We start from the raw sequence: 14,968 nt of genomic DNA, 5'->3' as shown, positions 1-14,968 counted from the left end.
TCAAGATAACACACCCGATCAAGCCATATAACCATGTGGGAAATTGAGACTACAGAATTTGTAACTACATGTAAAAGAAACTAACCATCTTAAAATCTTTTAACGTTTTTTATCGTAAAAAGAAGCATAACTACACGTTTGGTAAGAATGGATAGCTCAAGAGACCCGATCAAGCCATATAGATAGCTAGAAGAACTGAAGGTAAAAATCGATAGCTCAAGATGGCACACCTAGTCAAGCCATATGACCATGTGACAAATTGAGACTATATTTGTAATTATATACAAGATAAAGACATTGTGTATGTGTGACACAGAGACCCAACGTACGGTAGACGTGTCTATATTTGTAATTATATACAAAATAAAAACATTGTGTATGTGTGACACATAAACCCAAGGTATGCTAGACGTGTATTGGCAAGAAACTATAGCTCAAGATAACACACCCGGTCAAGCCATATGACCGTGTGAGAAATTGAGACTATAAAATTTGTAGCTACATGTAAAAGAAATTAACGGTCTTAAAATCTTTAACGCTATGATCTCACACATCTAGTTTGAGATTAAGTACATTCTTTATTGAGTTAACACAACACTACCACCCAAAATTGTGAGTATCACTAACTTGCAAAATCTAAGCTAGATTTTGAGCTTGCCTTGAAAACATTTGACAAAATGTGACAAGATTTAGTGTAACTACCGATAGATGCTTCAAACTATGATCTAAAAGCCGATTTAATGCATCCAACAGACAACGAGAGGCTCAGGGAGTCAACAGTGTTGGCGGCTGTAATGGAAGAAGTCGAGACTCAGACGCGAGCTCTAGCAGTTCAGGACGTCGGGACTAAACGTCACTGATTAGCGGGTCAGGACTCGGACGCCATAGCTAAAGCCTAAGGACATTGAGCAGGTAAAAATGAGTCACGCCTAAAGTGAACTGAGAACCCACCCTGCGTCTGGGAATCACTTCGCTTGCAAGGTGCTGGCTTTCCATCGTGAGTGTCAGCACACGATGGGAGGCCATCACACGATCGGACACCAGCTATAGCAGTTCGGGACGTCAGGACTAAACGTCACTGATTAGCAGGTCAGGACTCGGATGCCATATCTAAAGCCTAAGGGCATTGAGCAGGTAAAAATGAGTCACGCCTAAAGTGAATTGTGAACCCACCCTACATTTGGCAATCGCTTTGCTTGCAAGGTGTTGACCTCCCATCGTGAGTGTCAGCACTCCTCCTTGCATCGTCATCATCCTTGGCGAAGAAGTCTGAAAAGAGGAAGCTTAATAAGATGAGGCCCAAGGAAGTCGTTGAGAATGCGAACTTGCTACGGGAGATAGAGCTCAAAACTACAAAACAAAGGCCTCAAAGAAAGCAATCACAGATTTAACTGATCAATAGAGAAAAGGTAGCTTTTTTATGAGATGTAGCTAACCAGTTCGGTAGAATTAATGACACACTGATGAAGACATTGAAGCTTGTATTATAGCGTATAGACAAACATCTCAAGCATAGAAACAAGATACAGTTTACAGATCAACATTAATTGAAGAAAGAGTTTGTGGCAAAGCCTTGCTAACTTGAAACAAATTTGGAATCTAGCACAGGCTGGGAGTGGTGAGCGTAGATCTAAAGCCAATGTCTGCCAAGTGAGGGGGGATACTAGGAAGCTAGAGAAGTTAGAATAGCAGCGGTGAAAATTTCACTTAAAGAAATCTAAGAACCTTCATTGAAGACAGACCTGAACATTGTTTTTAAACCTTCACTGAGGAAAGATGTGAACATTATTTTCAAACAAGACGATTGAGGCTAGCTACATTGTCAAATATAAACAAAACTGATAAGAGAATCATTATACCATACATAAATGGAACTGTATATACCATCGGCGGAGAAATGGCAAAGAAGGCATGACGAACAACATTTCACATAATAAAATAGACTAAAGAACGATAGAATGAGATCTTAAAGGCACTCACCTTTGAAGGCAGTCACAGTTTTCAGCCTCTTTGTGGACAACGTCAAGGACAGAATCAATGAGCTCCGCGACTTTGGTGTAGTGACCCTTGGCCTAGTTGTTGCCAGCTCCGGACTGGCCAAAGACGAAGTTATCAAGGTGGAAGTTTTCCCATTGGGGCCTGTTTGAACACTATCCATAGTACCTGGCTTTAGATCTGGAGTTTCAATGAACCAGTCCACCATACCAAGTACCTATTTGCACAAGAGAAGATTCTAGACAGTACCAACCACACTGGGCTATCAAAAGATTCTACATAGGCTACCCTAGAAGAAGTTCTTGACATTATATAATAGCAGATACAGACTCAAATCTCTTTACAAGTTCACTTACCAGTTGAATAGCCCCATCATAAGTTCCAGCAACCCCCGTTGAAAGGACCTCCACTATTCTTACCCTTGAGACGATCGAAGAGAACATTGCAGCCCAACGATTCTGGAAACGAGAAACGGTTAAGCTATATTAAACAAGATTCCATCCATGGGATCAACTGAGGCTAAGACCAATGTGGTGCCATCAAATCAAATAAGTAGAGCAGAAATATGACCAAAACTCTTCAATTCCTAATCAAGCCATATTCAACCTAGTATCAACCTAGCCATATGCATTCTTACACTGAAAGAAAGTGTGCCAGCGTTATGAAAGCATGCATGCACCTGAATATGAAATATATCGCATCCATAAAAGACTCCACCAGAGAAGTAAAAGTCATGATGACCAATCCTGTGTGTTGGGAAGTCTCGGAAGTGAGGCCCGGAGGTGTGGGCCCAATCCCTCTTGGGAATCTCTGAAGGTATACCTCTTGTTCCATCACCTGGATAGCACCAGGCTTTTGACTACCACCAGCTATCCACAAGGGTTCCCCAACTTTAGCCACGTGTAAAAGCTCTTCCATAGATGCCACTGCCGATTCTACTACCAAGGGCTTTTTGGCTTCTGTCAATCCAAAAGGCAGTGCCGCTATTTTTGCAACTGTTGGCTCGGCTGACGGAGTCCCTCCTCCCATTGTGGGGAGTGGGACTTGCAATGCTGCATCTAGTGGGCTTCCTGACCCTGTTGGTGAAGAGGCAGAAAATGGCGGCCATGGTACTTGTCGCCCACCGCCACCAATGTACTTGGCTGCCATAGCTATGATGCACTCTATCTGCCACAGCATCATACATACACAAACTCATCAGAAATGTTCTCTAGAGAGATGACTAGTCTCCCTGTCAATCATAATGTCATATCTTTCTCAGTGTATGCATTAATTTTGATGCCCAAGAATACAAACCCTGTGATCAGTCTTGTACAACTATATTACAGGCTATATTGAAGTATTGAAGGGGGCAGTTGAAGATAAACATATCACACACACACACACACACACACACATTATTTTGGTAATGCTTTATTGGTGGGAAACCTCAAGAAAAGGAAAACACATGCGCACACGCACTCATAACACAACACCGATTGGTAGTTTCACTTACACATAGGGATGTATGGGATCTGATGTGCTGAGTGCCTTCCAAAACTCGGGCATCCAGCCATCTCCTGCATTTCTAGGCCCCACTCTGCTTGTTCTCGACGAGCTTTCTGTGCTTCTGAGCTAAATCTGGCCCTCAAATTGCTAGATGTTGCGCTTGTAGGAGCAAAGTTTGCACTCGTCATGCCATTTTCTGCATGTGAGGCTTGAAACGCAGGAGGAGGAGGGGTGCTGCTATGTCCTTCTCCATTGTGCCTGAATGTCGGGGCCCTTCATGGATTTCTCAAGCTCTGATAAATCACATGTGCAGTGGCTAATGCACAAGAGACCACTTAACTATGAAAGCCATTTCTCTTTGTTGAGTAACCTCAGGTGTTTCCATTGGTCAAACTATACTATTGAGTACAAGCAGATGACATGATCTGTCGGTAGTGCACTCTGAACCTTATGTTTCTTCTGGACTTTACACTGTAATCATGTAAACATTGCGATCATTCCAAAATTTCTGCGACTCATTAAGGAAGAAATTCCCGTATTTGCAGGGGGACATATGAAAGCCTCAGTAATGCAACTGAGCAGTGGTGTCATTATTCATCAGCATCTCTCATGTACGTCGCGAACCCACTCTCTCTTCCACAAGTTCACAACCTCACGGAGCTTCTAGCCCTATGCAGCTCACTCAGCTAGAGTGTGAAAGACAAAGAAAGGATCGAAGGCTTGGGGCATCTCTCATCATGGACGTCCCCAACACAGACCTCTCTGTATTTATCGTCTTATCTCTCTCTCGCAATTATAAGCAAAGCCAGTCACTCTCTCCAGCTGCACATCAGCATCACTGCTGTATGACCCCGTAAGATCAATGCCGTGCTCTGTGCATACCGCCTCCCAGAACTTGGCGCCGATTTGGTTGCCGCATTGGCCCCCTGCACGTGCAAGATCTCACGCATCTTGGCAAGGCTGAGAGGAGAGTGAGAGAGCAGTAGATAAGAAGCTACTTGGCTATGGCGACCTGGAGCTCTCCTGCTGTAGAGGTTATGAAAACTGGCTGATTTCCCGCTCTATTAAAAGGGATGTGTGCAAATAGGGTGTACCCAATCCTTTTTAATGCTTTATTAGACAGAATGAAGGGAGATGCTTCATTAGAAAGAAGGTTGAAGCAAAAATAGGTAGATAACAAGTGAAAATTTCACGAGGCTGCCAATTAAAGGTGATATAAGTATAATTGTTTAGCATGCCGATGGCAAATGAAGTTAATTTAAGAAACCCTTAAGCATGAAGAGAAGTGGTACATTGTAATTGAGATCAGCTTTTGAGGTTCTTCAAAACAATGAATACGGTTCTACCAACAGAGCAAAGAATGCAATTTCACATATATCATAGACATAGCTTTGAAGCCCAAACAATTACATAACCTATCAAATAGCCTTAAAAAATTGTATAACAGCACAAAGCTAACCTAGAAATTATGCAAGCTTTCAAGAGACCTTGAAACATCTTTAAACATGTGGTATAGTGGAAGTGGAAAACTGCTTGGCAGACTCAATCGAGCATTCAAAATGTTGACACTTCTTTGATAAACACAATAGTACTACACTACTAGTGTGGAACCTCCTAAAGGTTGAAATAATATTTAAAGTTGAGTGTATGTCAATGAGTGTACTAGCGGAGGGTGCTAAGTGGGTGGCAATGGCAGGCCCGTGTGCAAATCTTCTGGTGGAGAGTGAACGCCCATCTTTGCTTTTCTCCCCTTGCAATCTTGTTAAACAACATCTCTTAGACAGTGCCAATATGGTGTATCTACATCAACCAGAGCTCCAAGTTGTTCAATGATATCCTTTCACTTTAGAGGAGGCCATCTTTAGAGTAAGCGAGACATGTCAGCAAGAAAGCTTATTATTGATCTCATGTAAAGCATGATCTATGTTGTAAAGTAGGCTTCCTAAAGTGCTCTGGCACAAAGTACGTATGAGCCAATGCTTGAATCTGATGTAAGAAAAGCCCTCCAATATGCAAGGAGTCGACATGCATGCAGCATTAGCTGAAGTCCAAAGAAAAAGAACTCTTGGAAACAAGATTTTCTAGCGGCTAGAGAGGTTGGCACTCATGAGAGAACAAAATTAATGTGTCCGTTGGGTTGGGTGTTGATCTTTAGAGCACAAAGAACATCACCACATCCACCATTCTGCATTGTGTACTGCTATTGACTGATCTGTACCTCAAGGCAAGGAATAAAAAAATTATGGGTAAGCAAGCAACATTGGCAACTCGATCTTTGCTTTTTCTTCTCCTACACACATCTCACAAGCTTCCATTTCATTCACCATCGCTACCCAACCGTTCAGTCGAATGCAACTGCAGGATGTAATCCTGCACTGGATCCACTATCAAGGAGGAACTGGGTGTGGTAAAGAGGAAGCATGTACGAAACTCGGTAAGATTTAGGAGCCTTTGACCCCTCTTGGCTTCATGTCTTCCATAGGTCGCACACACAAAGAGTTGTCCTCTCACTGGCCGACTCCAACACCCCAAAGGGAAAACCTTGCAATGCTCTCGCTAGCTGGATGTAGGCCAACTCCTCCTTTCATAATCAAGGCAGCTTTCACTTTGCTAGCCCCCCATGCATGACTGCTTTCTCTACTAGTGATATTTCCTCTAATTTTAGTCCTACTTTGCACGCTTGCTAGCCCCCCATGCATGACTTCTTTCTCTACTAGTGATATTTCCTCTAATTTTTGTCCTACTTTGCACGCTTTGCTCCCAATTTTGTCCCATCTCCAAGCTCCACATTTCCTTATGGTGGCAACCCTGGACAGTGCGGGCTGGCAGGAATGCTCTTCATGATAGTCTCACTTATACAAAGATGTGGCCGACTCGCAGTTAATGATCTCTCTTGCCCCTCTTCCATGGCACCTATATCATGCACTGAGAAAATTCCCTCGCATCATGCTCAATGCCACCACAATAGTCACGTTCTTTCACAATTTCACTTGCTAAAGAAACAATGCTCAATCGCCAAGCTGAAGGGACACTGACAGACATGTAGTTGCTAGATACATCACAAAGGAGCAATTGACTCCTTGAAGCTTGTTATAGAAGAGCTTCAGAAATCCTATGATTCTGAGATGGATTAAACTCGTAGGGATGGCACCCACCAGCAAGTCGAGCCCCATGCTCAACATCATTAGGGCAGTGAGATAATCATATCTTCGGGTATGTCGCCCTCCAATTCATTGCAGGAGAGATCCAATACCTATGTGGTACTAAGGTCTGCATCATTGTTTAAGAGGTCCTACGTAGTCCGGAGGAGTCACAAGAATTCATCATTGGAGTTGGAGCGAGAGTTTTTGGTGTTACGCCTGCAAACTGCCCAGTTCTCTACTACAACCACTGCCCTGGATTTATCTATTAAATGCGAACCCTTAACCATGGAGGCAATCTTCGGGCAAGAGGAGCAGGGAGCTCCAAATCCCCCTTGGCCTGTATCCTTTCTCTTGCAACGCCACCCTGTCAGCTTGCTTCAGTGGGCCCACGTTGCTATTGTTGCAATAGCCCATCACCGCATCATAGCTGTAGTTACATGAGTTGCTCTACGATCGAGGCTACTGAATGCCACACCAACGACCTTCAATGAACTTAGGTTCTTTAAGACCCATAAATTGCTGACAAAAATGGAGAAACCTGTGGTTGACCCGGCCCTCGCAGCTTCTTGTACACATAGGTGTGTGCAGTTTCAAGAGACCGCAAGCAAAGGAGCAGGAGAGATGGGCCGAGGCTCTCAGATCACCCTTGTTCCAATGGATGCCCAGCCCACTGCCGTTCCTGCTACACTTGCTAAGCTTCAGGTCAAGAAGGACTTCTTCCGATGCCCCCAAAAGCTTGACGATGAAGACCATCTTTGTAAATGACCAGTGCAGGAGCCCTTCCCCAAGAGCTTCTCACACTGCCCTTGACTATGGCAACCTCGCTTATATTATCTCTGGAATGGCGACCCCTTCTTTTCGCCCAGAGATAGCCCAAGATGCCCATTGACGTCGAGATCAATAACTAGAAATCTGGTGGTATAAAATAGGGTTTTGATTGGGGCTGCAGACGACTCGTCATCCCCATAATTCTATAAAGTTTATGCTTTGGGAGTTCGCCTCCAGCTGTTGGTCGCAAGCTATTGGTCGAATTCGGGCGCAGCAAGAGACCAGGCTGGAGGTGGACTGGATAGAGAGACAGAGGCATGCAGATCAGATCGTGACAGCGGACAACAAGAGAGACCACTGAATGAGAAGGAATCTAGCAAGGCTCAAGGCATGTGGCTCATGGGCTGGGAGGTTGGTGCTATGGCGTGATCAGAGCAGGCCCGCTGGGCACAGAGAGAGAGAGAGAGAGAGAGAGAGAGAGAGAGAATTGTGTGGGAGTTTGGTAAAGTAAGAGAGAGGTTATAAAATATTCGTTCCCTCCTCATCTGTCTCGGCTCGTGCTCCTCAACCCCCATTCCCTCCTTCGCCATGTTTGCTCCAGCCTCCATCCACCTTCTCCGGTTCCCGCTCAATCCTTTCTTCACTACCATGCTCAGGCTCGACTCTCTCTCCTTGCTCGCTTCTACTCCCACTCGGCCTAGTGACTTTGGCCGCTTGAAAGTCCTTGCAAGAGCGCAAACTTTCTCTGGTTGTAGGAGCTCGATTATAGAAAGCAACCATAGAGCTTTGCAGCCATTAGAGATGGTTAAGAAAAACACTTGTAGAGATGGTTAAGAAAAACACTTGCTGCAGGTTCATCCGTGCTTAGGTAGAGATAGAAATGGGCACGTAGCCGCCAGTCTGATGCGGAGGGAGAGAGAGAGAGAGAGAGAGAGAGAGAGAGAGAGAGTGACTGTTGAATATGACTCTCTACAAAATATTCTAAGGTTTCTTGGGCATAGTGACCAGTTTCTCGACTTTATCACTTATTTAATGTGAAAAATCGTGATACAACAAACTCCACGCTATGGAGTCCTTAAAATCTACTAGCATATTATGACGGAGGAGTTTCCATGCCACGTGTCAACTTCTGCGAGTTCTAAGCTAAAGAACAAAAAAAATAACGTTCTCAGCTAATCTACTAAAAAAGATTTAAACGGCGGCTCTGCGTTGGAGGACAGCTCTGCATAAACTTGAAGTACATTCAAGTACGTAAAAAAACGTCAGAAGAGCGCTACATTAAGATTAGCTACAAGCGACGAGCGCTACAATCCTTGCTGTGAGAGAGAGAGAGAGAGAGAGAGAGAGAGAGAGAGAGAGGAAGAAGAAAACGCAGAGGCCGGAGGAAGGTTTGGTATGGTCTCCCCCCCTTTGCTTGCATGTACTTGCTTGTCTGCATCTGCATCTCTCACTACCTCCCCCACCTCCTCCCCCCTTCACGCCACTGTCCCTCAGCACGGCAGTGTCCCTCCACACGTCGTAGGGAGCTTCGTGCACCGGAAAATCTGCCTGATGCTGAGCGCTACATGGCAGCCTTCGGACAGGCGAGAACGCGCAGAAGCTTCACACATACACGCAATCATGCTAGTTGCGTCTGCCTGATGATGTTGAGCTTGACATGGCAGCCTTCGGACATGCGACTGCATGAGGCTTCACACACACACACACACGCAATGATGCTACAATTGCGTGAACTTTGAAGATGGAGTGGCATCAAGCTTGGCGCTGCAGCGGCAGTCCAGCTCAGTCTCTCCATCCCGCTCTCTCTCCGTCCTGCTCCCGCCTTGCTGCTCAGTCTCTCCGTCCCGCTCTCTCTCCGTCCTGCTCTCGCCTTGCTGCAGATGCTCCCTCCTGCTCGACAAAAGTCGCTCTCTCTACGTCCTGCTCCCTCCTGCTCTACAACAGCCGCTCTCTCTCCGTCCTGCTCCCGCCTTGCTACAGATGCGCACACGCCACTGCCTCAGATGCTCCCTCCTGCTCCAGCAACAGCCGCTCTCTCTCCGTCTTGCTCCCGCCATGGCATTGGCGCACACGCCACTGCCTCCTCATGTTGGGCACGGCGAGCTCCGCCACTGCCATCGCAGGTTGCAGAGAGTCGCCACCGCAGAAGCATGCCGACGTCTCTCTCTCTCTCTCGGACCTGAGAGGCTGCATGCCGACATCTCTCTTTCTCTCTCTCTCTCTCTGCATGTTCAAGCTGCGTCGTCTTTCTTTTTTATTAGGCAATAGGCAAGGGAACTTACATCACTGGTCTTCATCACTAACTCCATACATGTGTGTGTGTGTGTGTTTTTTTTTTTTGAGACACATACAATATGGCAGAGAGCTCTCTCTTAAAAATTTATATTTTTATTGTTGGCAGCAAGTGCACAAGCCAAGGAGAGTGGAGTCGTGTTGTGGTGAGCAGTTCAATCAGTTAGTGCAACCAGGTAAAATGTGTTGGCTAATTTTTTTTCAATTTAATTATTTAATTATTTGATTTGTTGATTATTTGAGAGAGAGAGAGAGAGAGAGAGAGAGAGAGAGAGAGAGAGAGAGATTTTTTAGTAAGTTAGGTTAATGTAATGGAAAGAAATGATATCAATTGAAATTGAAATGTTATATTAACGTCTTTAAAAGGCCAAAATGACCTATGAGACCAGAGAGAGAGAGAGAGAGGGAGAGAGAGAGAGAGAGAGAGAGAGAGAGAGCGAAAACTGTGAATCTAATACCATGTTTGCGTGCTAGAAGCTTAGGTAAATTAGGTTATATTAACGTCTTCAAAATACAAGATAGAGAGACAGAAATGAATTGATATTAAAAGTTGTATGAGACCAAACTGTTACATAATTGTGAAGATAGATCGAAAGAAATGAAATGAAATGAAATGTTCTACTAATGTATGAGACCAATTTGTTACAAAGTTGTGAATGCATGTTTTGACCCAAATTTAGGTAAATTAGGTTATATTAACGTCTTCAAAAGGCCATAATCAACTATGAGTCCAAACTGTTACAAAACTGTGTATCTGATACCATGTCTGGGTGCTTAAAAACTAGAAAATACTACTACTGCTACTATAATCCATCCTCATTTGCACTTTAGCTAGATATCAAGAGAAGATACTTTAGAGACCAAAGAGAGAGAGAGAGAGAGAGAGAGCGGGAACTGTGAATCTAATACCATGTTTGGGTGCTAAAAGCTTAGGTTATAAATTAGGTTATATTAACGTCTTCAAAAGGCCAAAATCAACTATGAGTCCAAACTGTTACAAAACTGTGTATCTGATACCATGTCTAGGTGCTAAACAAGTAGAAAATACTACCACAACTACTATAATCCATCCTCATTTGCCACGTGTCAACTTCTGCGAGTTCTAAGCTAAGGAACAAAAAAAATAACGTTCTCAGCTAATCTACTAAAAAAGATTTAAACGGCAGCGCTGCGCTGGAGGGCGGCTCTGCATAAGCTTGAAGTACATTAAGATTAGCTACAAGCGACGAGCACTACATTCCTTGCTGAGAGAGAGAGAGAGAGAGAGAGAGAGAGAGAGAGAGAGAGAGAGAGAGAGAGAGAGAGAGAGAGAGAGAGAGAGAGAGAGAGAGAGAGAGAGGAAGAAGAAGACACAGAGGCCGGAGGAAGGCTTGGTATGGTCTCCCCCCCTTTGCTTGCATGTACTTGCTTGTCTGCATCTGCATCTCTCACTACCTCCCCCACCTCCTCCCCCCTTCACGCCACTGTCCCTCAGCACGGCAGTGTCCCTCCACACGTTGTAGGGAGCTTCGTGCACCAAAAAATCTGCCTGATGCTGAGCGCTACATGGCAGCCTTCGGACAGGCGAGAACACGCGGAAGCTTCACACACACACGCAATCATGCTAGCTGCGTCTGCTTGATGATGCTGAGCTTGACATGGCAGCCTTCGGACAGGCGACAGCATGAGGCTTCACACACACACACACACACGCAATGATGCTGCAGTTGCGTCAACTTTGCAGATGGAGTGGCATCAAGCTTGGCGCTGCAGTGGCAGTCCAGCTTAGTCTCTCTGTCCCGCTCTCTCTCCGTCCTGCTCCCGCCTTGCTGCAGATGCTCCCTCCTACTCGGCAACAGTCGCTCTCTCTATGTCCTGCTCCCTCTTGCTCGGCAACAGCCACTCTCTCTCCGTCCTGCTCCCGCCTTGCAGTAGATGCGCACACGCCACTGCCTCAGATGCTCCCTCCTGCTCCGGCAACAGCCGCTCTCTCTCCGTCCTGCTCCCGCCATGGCATTGGCGCACACGCCATTGCCTCCTCATGTTGGGCACGTCGAGCTCCACCACTGCCAATATCGCAGGTTGCAGAGAGTCGCCACCGCAGAAGCATGCCGACGTCTCTCTCTCTCTCTCTCTCTCTCTCTCTCTCTCTCTCTCTGCATGTTCAAGCTGCGTCGTCTTTCTTTTTTATTAGGCAATAGGCAAGGGAACTTACATCACTGGTCTTCATCACTGACTCCATACATGTGTGTGTGTGTGTTTTTTTTTTGAGACACATACAATATGGCAGAGAGCTCTCTCTTAAAAATTTATATTTTTATTGTTGGCAGCAAGTGCACAAGCCAAGGAGAGTGGAGTCGTGTTGTGGTGAGCAGTTCAATCAGTTAGTGCAGCCAGGTAAAATGTGTTGGCTAATTTTTTTTCAATTTAATTATTTAATTATTTGATTTGTTGATTATTTGAGAGAGAGAGAGAGAGATTTTTTAGTAAGTTAGGTTAATGTAATGGAAAGAAATGATATCAATTGAAATTGAAATGTTATATTAACGTCTTTAAAAGGCCAAAATGACCTATGAGACCAGAGAGAGAGAGAGAGAGAGCGAAAACTGTGAATCTAATACCATGTTTGCGTGCTAAAATCTTAGGTAAATTAGGTTATATAGGTTATATTAACGTCTTCAAAATACAAGATAGAGAGACAGAAATGAATTGATATTAAAAGTTCTATGAGACCAAACTGTTACAAATTGTGAAGATAGATCGAAAGAAATGAAATGAAATGAAATGTTCTACTAATGTATGAGACCAATTTGTTACAAAGTTGTGAATGCATGTTTTGACCCAAATTTAGGTAAATTAGGTTATATTAACGTCTTCAAAAGGCCATAATCAACTATGAGTCCAAACTGTTACAAAACTGTGTATCTGATACCATGTCTAGGTGCTAAACAAGTAGAAAATACTACCACAACTACTATAATCCATCCTCAATTGCACTCTAGATATCGAGAGAAGATGGCTCAGAAATGTTTTATTATCGTCTTTAAAAGGCCAAAATGACCTATGAGACCACACACACACACACACACACACACACACACACACACACACACACACACACACACACACACACACACACACACACAGAGAGCTAAAACTGTGAATCTAATACCATGTCTGGGTGCTAAAAGACTAGAACAAAAATACTACTGCTATTACTAGAATCCATCCTCATCCTCATTTGCACTCTAGATTTCGAGAGTATGGCTCAAATCCTCTGTTGTACTCTCTGCTATGTAGTCCCATAGCTACATAGTAGAGAAAGAAATGAAATGAAATGATCCATGAGACCAATTTGTTACAATTACAATATTGTGAATGTTTTGACCTGAACTTAGGTAAATTAGGTCAAAAGGCCAAAATAACCTATGAGACCAAACTGTTAGAAAAAATGTGAAGATAGAGAGAAAGAAATGAAATGTTCTACTAATCTTCACAATTAGGTCAAAAGGCCAAGATAACCTATGAGACCAAACTGCTACATAATTGTGAAGATAGATGGAAAGAAATGAAATGAAATGAAATGTTTTACTAATGTATGAGACCAATTTGTTACAAAATTGTGAATGTTTTGACCTAAACTTAGGTAAATTAGGTTATATTAACGTCTATATCGTCTTTAAAAGGCCAAAATGACCTATGAGACCACACACACACACACACACACACACGCACACACACACAGCTAAAACTGTGAATCTAATACCATGTTTGGGTGCTAAAAGACTAGAACAAAAATACTACTGCTATTACTAGAATCCACGCTCATCCTCATTTGCACTCTAGATTTCGAGAGTATGGCTCAAATCCTCTATTGTACTCTCTGCTATGTAGCCCCATAGCTACATAGTAGAGAAAGAAATGAAATGAAATGATCTATGAGACCAATTTGTTACAATTATAATATTGTGAATGTTTTGACCTGAACTTAGGTAAATTAGGTCAAAATGCCAAAATAACCTATGAGATCAAACTGTTAGAAAAAATGTGAAGATAGAGAGAAAGAAATGAAATGTTCTACTAATCTTCACAATTAGGTCAAAAGGCCAAGATAACCTATGAGACCAAACTGTTACAAAACTGTGAATCTGATACCATCTCTGGGTGTTAAAAGCGAGAAATAAAATGAAATGAAATGTTATATTAATGTCTTCAAAAGGCCAAAATGACATATGAGACCAGAGGGTTACAATGTGTTGAATCTGATACAGAGTTAGAGTAACAAAATGAAATGATAAAAAGATAAAATGGTAAGATAAAAGTACTATGGGATCCTAAACTGGTAGGCGTGAACTACCAACACACACACACACACACACACACACACAGAGAGAGAGAGAGAGAGAGAGAGAGAGAGAGAGAGAGAGAGAGAGAGAGAGAGAGAGAGAGAGAGACAAAGAGTTGAAAATGAACTGAGTTTGAAGGGTACTCACACACATACATGTGTGCATGCTACACAACCTCACACAAACAAAGAGAGAGAGAGAGAGAGAGAGAGAGAGAGAGAGAGAGAGAGAGAGAGAGAGAGAGGGAGAAAACACACACAAACACACTTAGAGAGACAAAGAGTTGAAAATGAACTGAGGGAGAAAACACACACAAACACACTTAGAGTGACAAAGAGTTGAAAATGAACCGAGTTTGAAGGGTGCTTACACACATACAAACAAAGAGAGAGAGAGAGAGAGAGAGAGAGAGAGAGAGAGAGAGAGAGAGAGAGAGAGAGAGAGAGAGAGAGAGAGAGAGCACAAACACACATAGAGAGACAAAAATTTGAAAATGCCAAATAACCACACACAAACAAAGAGAGAGAGAGAGAGAGAGAGAGAGAGAGAGAGAGAGAGAGAGAGAGAGAGAGAGAGAGAAGAAAAAGACCAAAGTGAATAAAATTAAAGATAAGCGAGAGAGAGGGAGGGAGGGAGGGAGGGACATAGGGAGAGGTAAATGTGAGTAACAATTCCATCCAAAGATGTAAATTTTAATGTCATAGAGAGGGTTTCCAAAGATATCGGGCTTGACGTAAATGCCTAGAGCAATTCCAATAGACATTAGAGATTCTTGCATAGTTTTGAAAATCAAGGCATGATACTCAAAAGGCAATCCCAAGAAGGCCTTCATACTGAACTAAGATGGTATCTTTGTCTTCACCCTAATAAGAAAGAGTTTTTTTGGGTCCTGTCTATGGAAGTATTAAAGGTTCTATCTAATGAGAGGCCCTCCAAATCTAGCTATGCTATTCCAAT

The 14,968-nt window shown here is 43.5% G+C and overlaps 2 pseudogenes; both read right to left on the bottom strand.

Moving 5' to 3' along the window:
- Nucleotides 1-1,976: 1,976 nt before the first annotated feature.
- Nucleotides 1,977-3,024, bottom strand: LOC147438190 (uncharacterized; annotated as a pseudogene).
- A 462-nt stretch (nt 3,025-3,486) lies between these two features.
- LOC147438189 (uncharacterized) lies at nt 3,487-3,762 on the bottom strand (annotated as a pseudogene).
- Between the last annotated feature and the right edge of the window lie 11,206 nt (nt 3,763-14,968).

Source organism: Adiantum capillus-veneris, chromosome 17, assembly GCF_014529385.1.
Source record: "Adiantum capillus-veneris isolate H3 chromosome 17, ASM1452938v2, whole genome shotgun sequence".
Taxonomy (NCBI): domain Eukaryota; kingdom Viridiplantae; phylum Streptophyta; class Polypodiopsida; order Polypodiales; family Pteridaceae; genus Adiantum; species Adiantum capillus-veneris.
The sequence above is the reverse complement of the archived record's forward strand: the minus strand, read 5'-3'. Positions and strand labels throughout refer to the sequence as shown.